The sequence below is a fragment of the Microtus ochrogaster genome, chromosome 19 (assembly GCF_000317375.1).
Source record: "Microtus ochrogaster isolate Prairie Vole_2 chromosome 19, MicOch1.0, whole genome shotgun sequence".
Lineage (NCBI taxonomy): Eukaryota > Metazoa > Chordata > Mammalia > Rodentia > Cricetidae > Microtus > Microtus ochrogaster.
The window spans coordinates 1,736,277-1,745,617 of NC_022021.1; positions in this window are offsets into that span (position 1 = coordinate 1,736,277).

A 9,341-nucleotide genomic window follows, 5' to 3' on the forward strand; every position below is an offset into this window, starting at 1 on the left:
TGGGTGTGCATGTATGTGTGTGTTTTGTGTTTGGTCCATTGAGTTTCACGAGGGTCATTTGCATGAGCATGGGGGTGAATTCATTTGCAGCCTGACTCACTCTTTGTGTTCAGCACTTCGCTGAAACCCTCATTGAACAGCGCTCAAAAATCGTCTTAGCTCATGAAAACGAGGACCACCATGCAGCTGTTGCTGCTTCCCGAGGCTCCTGTGAAGCGAATCAGCCGTTGAGGTCTCAGCGTTTCTCTCTCCACCTCAGTGGATTCACCAGCCAGCGAGTTGCCGGCTAGCCACAGGAACTGTAATGGTTGTGATCTGAGACCAGCTGCTGGGGGCAGCATTAGTGAGCCGACCCAAGATGGGGGCTACAGTGTTGGCCTGAGGACAGCTCTCACCCGAGGGACTCTGATGGCGTTGGGGCCATGTAGGAAGTCTTTGCTCCCACGGGCGTCCCAAGTGCATGGTGACTCCGTAGCTAGAACTGCAGGACTCTGTGGGCGTGTTCCAAGGAGGGAACTGTGACCTCTTAGGCCATGGCCCAGAAGACTTATTGGGGTGTAATGCCTTTGCCTCCTCTCTTCGCACTCAGCCTTCAGTGGGGTCATGTAGTAGACCACCTACAGAGAACTCAAAATGTTGCTGAGAAAACTTTCAATTACAGGAAATAAATGGGCTTTAAAAATACTTTATAAGTTGTGGTAATTAAACCCACACAGATAAGACTTTTCAACTTAATACTGTGTGTTACCTCTGTACGAATAAAACAAGTGAACTCAACATTTTAAATAAAACCATGAATTCCTGTATAATGGTAACTCGACATGGTAAACTTGTTTTCCAAAGTTGACAACATAGTTAAGTTTCCAAAAATCAAATATATGTGCATATATCTCATTTTATGTTTGTATTAAAAGCCCAATAACATGTATAGAAACATCCAGAACACTTCATTGAAACAATATAAAAAACAAAACCCTAGAAAAGAACACAGTTGAGGCTGTGGGACCCACACCACTTCTTCTTTATTAGCTTGTCAATCATCATCTGGACAAAGAACATTCTGGGAGCACCACTGAGAACAGCTGTAATAAGGCAGGGTCACTATTGGGCATTGTGGAGCAGGTGCAAGCTGTTCTACAACCATGGAGGTTGGGCACTGACCTATAATGGCAGTGCCAGGAGATACACTGAACAGGGACTGTTTAAGACTTGGGCCGACTTTGGGGCCCTCTGTTTCCAGCAAAGGGCCCCAAAGATGGCATGGAGAAAGGCTTGTGAATGAAAGAAACAAGTTCCTTAAGAACCCCCTAGATGGGCATGCTGGTTCTCTCTTGTAAACTCATCACTTGGAGATAACAGTGGGGGGCTGAGGCAGGGGATCCCCATAAGTTCAAAACTAACCTGGGATACACAGGGAGTTTTAGCCCAGTCTAGGCTAAGTCTCAAAACAATGACAACAAAAGGACAACAAAGAGGTTAACATCAGCTGGGGGCATCAGGGAGCAGACATGAGCTGGTCTCCTGGTGGCAGAGCTGACAGCGTTGACACCTTTGGTTGGGCAGGCAGGAGCTCAGGCAGGCTTGAGAAGCAAGACCAGAACTCCCAGGGCAAGATGCTTCCCCAGAGCCCTTGGGACACACCCTTTCTCTCCTGAGCCTGGGAGGGGCAGATCCCTCTTGCAACACCAACACCGGGTCAGCACAGGTGTAGGCTCCCCAGGGACTCCCCTCCCTTCCCCTTTGCTGCACTAAGCCCATATGAGGCAACTTTCCAAACTCACCCTGTGGCTTTTGGCTACACAAACAGCCCTTTCAGCTCTCCCCTTGCTTTTCTTCTTCTTGATGCAGTAGAAAAATAAAGCCTCTTGTTTGTGGAGCGCTGACCTTGGGTGTCTGTTTTCAGCTTTAGTCCTGTGGGACTCCCTTTGGCCTTCTTTGCTATTAGATCAGGGGAGTAAGATTTCACTGTACCTCAATACGATGGGGGTGGCTATATCCCAGACAGACGCCCCTCTCCAAAGCCATGACATGGAAACCTGTCAACTGTGAGTTGAGAGGTTCCAGCATTCATCAGATATATGGTCTAGATCCCAGCATTGTCCCCAACTGTCACACACAACCTGCATGCTATCTTAATGCCTATGCCACCATCAGCATCCATAGGGGCCTCACTGGTCCTGCACATGGCCAATACTCTGTTCCTGTTGAGTAGCAAATTGGAGGTGAAAACATAAGAACTTTCCAAAAGATGACAAATAACTTAGTCTGTTAGCTGTTATGCAGGGTTCTGTTTGTTTGTGTTGAGATAGAGCCTTGCTAGGTTGCCCCAACTGGTCTTGAACTTGTGGACTCAAGTGACCCCTTCACTCCGCATTGTATTAGATGTGATTATGGGCATATGCCTTCATATCTGACTTTTGGATTTCCACCTTGTGTGTACGTGCACATGTGTGTGTATACATATAGAAGTCAGAGACCGGTCTCTGATATTGTTCCTCAGTTGACATCCACTATTTTTTTTTAAGCAGAGTCTCTCCCTGGCCTGGAACTCACTAAGTCAGCTAGGCTGGCTGGCCAGTGAAGCCCAGGTATGCATCTGTCTTTCCATCTCTGGGATTTTAAACACATATATAGCCAAGCCAACTTTTAAAAATTGGTTTTGGGGCTCGAGGCTTAAACCTAGCTAGTTCTTCATGGTTGCATGTAAGCACTGTCTAAACTGAGCTATCTCCCCTCTCCTTTCCTGTTATTGGAGGCTGCTAGTTTGTTCGTTCCGGGCTGCCTAGACTTCCAAAATAATCACACAGAAATTTGTATTAATTAAATCACTGCTTGGCCTATTAGTTCTAGCTTCTTTCTAGTTCTTATGTCTTAAAAACACATTTCTATTATTTTATATTTTACCGCAAGGCTCATGGCCTACTGGCAAGGTTTCATTTGGCAGCTCATGTCTTTCTCCTCTGGCTACTACATGACTTCTCCTCTAGCTCTGCCTGCTCTATCTCTGTTTGGATTTCCCTCCTGGCTTTACTCTGTTAAGCCATTGGCCAAAAGCAGCTTTATTCATTAGCCAATAAAAGCAACACATAGAGAGAAGGACTTTTCACACCATTTTCCCTTTTCTGTTTAAATAAAAAGAAAGGTTTTATGATGGAGGAAGGTCATTGGTTGATTTAATAAAGAAGCTGCTTGACCTGATAGGTTAGAACGTAGGTGGGAGGAGCAGAATGCTGGGCGGAAGAGGAAGTGAGCTCAGAGACTCGACAGCTCTCCTCTCGGGGGCAGACGCCTCAGAGAGACACGATGCTCCACTCTTGCGGGCAGAGGCGAGAGCTCTGCTCTTTGAGGCACACGCGATGAAGCTCCGACCCAGGATGGACGTAGGCTAGAATCTTCCCGGTAAGCGCACCTTGGGGTGCTACACACAGATGATTAGAAATGGGCTAGCCCAGGTGCGAGAGTTAGCCTAGAAGAGGCTAGATAGAAATGGCCAAGCAGTGATTAAATGAATACAGTGTCCGTGTAATTATTTCGGGGCATAAGCTAGCCATGGAGGTAGCCTTGCGGGCAGCGGGGTGCTGGGGAGCAGCCCCACCACTCATATTACAACAGTTTTAACTTTAACAAAGTAAAATTACATATAACAAAACAGGTATCAAGCATGAATTACAATATTTATATCTACTTTATCTTTATCATAACTAAAGAAAATTATAATTATAACTATCTATTCTTCAGCTCTGTCAAAGACTCCAGAAGGATATAATATTATCTAAGTAAACAGGAAGTGCATTGTAAGCAACTTCTAAAACTCTAGAAATGACAAAGACATCTTACTGCCTGGACAGTCACACCCTAACCTTAATCCTAATCCTAATGCCTCTTCGATGTTCATCATTTTCTTGAAGTAGATTGGTGCTGCCAGGAGCAGATGTATCTCATTGTCATGAAAATTCCTAAGTTTTTAAAACATTTTAAATGTTCTGAAGGTCTCTGAAATATTTGAAGAATACTTATCTAACTGAAATATATCTCTATATATCTAGAAAACCTAACTAACATGACTTCAAGCTTGACCATTATAGACAATTGTCTATTAACATGTATTTCTTAATTATACATTACATTTTTAAATGAGCTACACAAATACAATACCTTAATCAAGAGCAGAATATACATATAACAAAGTTTGTATCAATAAACCAAGATCCATACTAACACAAGAAGTATCCATGTCTATATCACATTCCCCTTTAAATGTAAATAATCATTTATAAACAGTATTTGGGAATTTGGGCATAGTTCTTTTCAAATCACTTCCAACTTTTTATCGGGCAAAGTAATTTTTGGGAGTGTTCATGGTGACCTTTCAGGGGGTCTTGGTCCATCAAACCACTTTAGTCTGGAAGGAATCCACATGTCCTCATCCTCTGTGGAAACAAAAGATGACCCTCTTTTCCAAAGCAACAAATCTTTAGACCCAAATTTTGAAGTCAAGATAACCTTTATACATATATGTTGGTTTAGTTTGGCAACCTGTACAATGAAATGTCTTTCTGTATTTAGCTCATTCACAGTAAAAAAAAAAAGCAAACACAATAATATACATAATCCAGACTCTCTGTGTATATTACATCTTTATGTTGCTTATTTTTCTTTACTCCTTTTATCTATGACTGTCTGTGCTCTGTCTCTTTACAGACTTTGTTTTATTTTTTTTATAATCATTTACTTCCTTTTATAACTGTCTATATTTTTATCTTCTCTCTCCCAAGCCTACATACACTTATCCAACACTGTGACCCATTTAGAGGTCTTTTCCATCTGGATTTGTTTTTAGTGCATGTGTATCTGTAATTATTTTTTGATCAGAAGTGCTTTTTTTTTTAAATGCTAAGCAAGTATGGACCAACTCCATGGTCCTGCATACTTGCTCTTTCCAGTCCAACACGGCAGAGGCATGTTCACTGCCTCTGAAAGCCCTTTTTTAGCCCCAGAGATAGGAAGAACAGTCAGTGCTTTTAACCTATGACCCATCTCTCAACGTCCTTAATTCTGTCCTTTTGTGTCTAGAATTCCTTTCCAAACTTTCTCAGGTTTTATATGGATGTAGTCAGCCCACATTGGCATGCCAGTTTGTTGTTGGAGTCCCAAAATAACCACACAGAAACTGTACTATTTACAATCCTGTTTGGCCAATATCTTTAGCATCTTTCTAGCTAGCTTTCCTTTCCTTTCTTTTCTTTTCCCTTCCTTCTTCCCCTCCCTGTCTCCCTCTCCTTCTCCTTCTCCTCCTCCTCCTCCTCCTCCTCCTTCTTCTTCTTCTTTTTCTGGGACAAGATTTCTCTGTGCAGCCCAGGCTGTTCTGAAACTTACTCTGTAGATCAGGCTGACCTCGAACTCAGAAGTTTAACTGCTTCTGTCTCCTGAATTCTTTTTCTTTTCTTTCTTTCTTTCTTTCTTTCTTTCTTTCTTTCTTTCTTTCTTTCTTTCTTTCTTTTTTTAGGCCAGGTTTTCATTACATAGCCATGCTGGCCTCAAATTTATGATCCTTCTGTCTTAATCTACAGCATGCTAGGATTTTAGGTATATACTACCTGGTCTGGTCTATTTGTTTTTTACAGGATTAATATCTTTGAACAAACAGAAGAGTGATGATAACAGTTTAGGAGATCTGTGTAGCCATCACCCTACTTCAGTGATGGTCAACTTAAGAGCACCATGCACAGTCACCTGGACACTTAAAAAAATCTATCAAATTATTTATTCTGAAATATTTTATTAAGCCAGGCAGTGCTGGTACAAACCTTTAATCCCAGCACTAGGGAGGCAGAGGCAGGCAGATCTCTGTGAGTCTGAGGCCAGCCTGGTCTACAGAGTGAGTTCCAGAACAGCCAAAAATACAAAGAGAAACCCTGTGTTAAAAAAAGCCATAAAAATAATTTTATGTGTATCTTAAAAAAAAAACAAAGCTCATAAACAACTATAACACCTATCATCACATTTAAAAATGTAAAATTGCCTCATGTCATCAAATACAATTGCCCCCCTTCTTTCTAACTCTCATACTTTCCTTGATTTGTATCAAGATCCCAACAGAATGAGATGCTTTTACTAGATACCTAAATACCCAAATCTCTAGCTGTTTTATACTCTATCTTGGGTGGCAGAGAGCTTGTGGATGATTCATAGTGGTGAACAGATTTTACTTCCCAAACAAAAATATTTTTTTGTGGATTTTCCACTTCACATCTCTTTGTCAGCAGCCCCAAACTGTAGGATTCCTATGGAGTTTGTAGATTTGACCCCTACTTTAAACATATTATTGGACACCCCGCCCCCCAATGGAGGCCTAGAAAAGAAAAAGAAAAACATGACAAGAGAAGAAATTTGGGTGTTTGAGAATTATCTTTCACAGAATAGTTTTGGGAGCATGGGGAATCTTGACAAACTTCAACACTTTGACCTGGTCAATACGGTTTTTTTTTTTTTCCTCTAAAAACCTCTGCCTAGGAACCATAAAAACTCCTTTGAACATCCCCAAACCAAGAGTGAAACCTCTCTCTTGGTCTTTATTAATATATTGCCCTGTACGATTTTGCTCTCAGAGGTGTGCGCACACTCATTCACCTGTACGCTCTTATTATGTAGTCTGATTTATGGATTTCTTCCCCACTTACTACTTATAAATCATCAAGGTTTTTATGTCCCAAGGAGTCAGCAGTTGGCTATAAAATCAACAGAAAGCTGCAGTAAATAAAACTTCGCGGGGTCGTTGTGGAAGAATCGATGACAAACCAGAAAATAGAGACGTCGCCTGGGGAACCGTTCTCACTCGCCTTAGGAAGCCACAGAGGTCTCAGACAGGGGATTTTGTTTGTCTTGATCTTTTAACAAGATAAATGACCAGACAAACGGGTAAGGAAATCCGTTCCCTGGGTTACAGACATTTTCCTCTAACAAGGATTCCTCTCTGTGTTTCAGAACCTACAGGGGTGTAAATCATAGACTCAAACAAGAATGCGCACCCCAGCCCGTGTTCATAGGTGAGGCAGGAGAGGAGTGTTTTCCCAGGCCAGCCCTCTCAGACCTTCGTTCAAAAGAATAGCATTTCCAACGTGGACCCGAGAGCGGTGCATGCTGGGCATCCCGACGCTAAGGAGGCAGAGGCAAGGCCTAGGCCAGGCAAGCCAGGGCTATACAGAGACACCCTGCCTCAAAGGTAGAGAAATTGCTGGTTGTAGCGGCATACCCCGGCAGACGCTGAAGAGGCAGAGGCGCGGGATTATGGGTTCGTGGCCAGCCTGGTCTACACATTTTCTCATCCACTCTTGTGAGTAAAAAACCAGTACCTAAGTAAATAAATAAACGTATAAATAAGTGTGAAAATATTCTTGTATATGCTTAATATTGTTACATATAGAAAATCCCTTAAACTGTATGTAAGAACTGGTAATGATTATTCCTGGGATAGAAAAATGGAAGACTCATTTTCCACTTCAGTGGAACTAATGACTTTTTTTTTTTTTTTGGTTTTTCGACACAGGGTTTCTCTGTAGCTTTTTTGGTGCCTGTCCCTGACCAGGCTGGCCTCGAACTCCCAGAGATCCGCCTGCCTCTGCCTCCTGAGTGCTGGGATTAAAGGCGTGCGCCACCACCGCCTGGCTCTAATGACTTTTTAAAAATCACATTCATATATTACCTGTTTGCAGTTAGTCACAGGAATTCACACACATTTTCGTCCAGTTTGGTTTCCATTGCTATGATAAACACGACAACCAAAAGCCACTGGGGAGGAAAGGGTTTATTAGGCTTCCATGTCCATCACCACTGGGAAGTCGGGCAGGAACTCAAGCAGAGCAGAGGCAGGAGCATGGAGAAAAGCTGCTTAGGGGCTTGTTCTCATGGCTTGCTCAGTTTGCTTTGCTTCTTGGTTTATATCTAGTAGTATTATCAATTATATATAAGTGTGTGTGTGTAAATGAACGTGGGTGTGTCAGATCCCATGTGGGTACTGGGAATTGAACTCAGGTCTTCTGCGAGAGCAGGACGCGCACCCATCCCTCTCTCCAGCTGTTAGTTTTATTATGCAACCCAAGTCCCACCCACTCAGGGGTGACTCCACCCGCAGTGAGCTAGGCCTTCCCACGTCAATCATTAACCAAGAAAGTGTTTCCCCAGACCCGCTCACAGGCGAACCTGAGGGAGGCGCTTTTCTCAGGGGAGTTGTCTCCTTCTCAGAGAGCTCTAGCTTGTGTCAGGTTGGTTAGAAAACAAACCAGAATGGATACAATAAAAGAAAAGAATATTTTAAATAAAGGTAGAAGAGGTAGGGAAAGACCGGGATCTCTCTGTGGACGTCTACTGTTGGCCCTGTCAATGACTAGTTTTCGTGGACGCTGCGGCAGTCTGTGGAGTAGAAACACGGATGACACGGACACGCGTGTGACGTACACACAGCACTGTATCATGATGTGCACAGCGCTTCCACGTCGACTGAATGCTCCAAGCCTTTGGAGCAGCTTTCGTCTGGTATCCCCATGTGCACGCACTGCTGAAGTTCCCGATGACATGTCCCGGGCCGTAGCTGCACGCACTTTTCCAATCCAGACCCCTGCTATGCCCTGGAAAACTGTGTGGTGCCCGGAGCAGTCTGGGACCTCCTAGAGGGGAGAAATGGGAGGAACCAAGCAACTGGCTGTCCCGGCAGCCTGGGAGCTGCTGGGGTAATTAACTCCATCCCTGGGAGAGGAGGTGTGGGTAGGTGGAACCCGGGAGGCAACCTGGCTCTTTGAACCAACTGGGACACTACCCAGAGGCTTGGTGTGACCCTGGCTTCTCTGTAAGGACATCCTGATCCCAACACTCTGGGCCGGATGTACAGAAACATGACCACTGTGACTGTGACTTCGGTGAAGCCCTGCCCTGGGCCATCCATCAGGGCTCTGCGGAGCTCAGACACACCCACTGTTCACACACCTCAGGGCTCCGTGGGGCTCAGGCACACCCACTGTTCATACCCCTCAGGGCTCCATGGGGCTCAGGCACACCAATTGTTCACACCCATCAGAGCTCCGTGGGGCTCAGGCACACCAGCTGTTCACACCCCTTAAGGGCTCTGTAGGACTCAGGAACACCAGTTGTTTACACCCATCAAAACTCTGTGGGGCTCAGGCACACCCAGTGTTCACACCCATCAGGGCTCTGCAGAGCTCAGACATACATACTGTTCACACCCCTCAGGGCTCTGTAGGACTCAGGCACACCCAGTGTTCACACCCCTCAGGGCTCTGCAGAGCTCAGCTCAGGCACACCCACTGTTCACACCCCTCAGGGCTCTG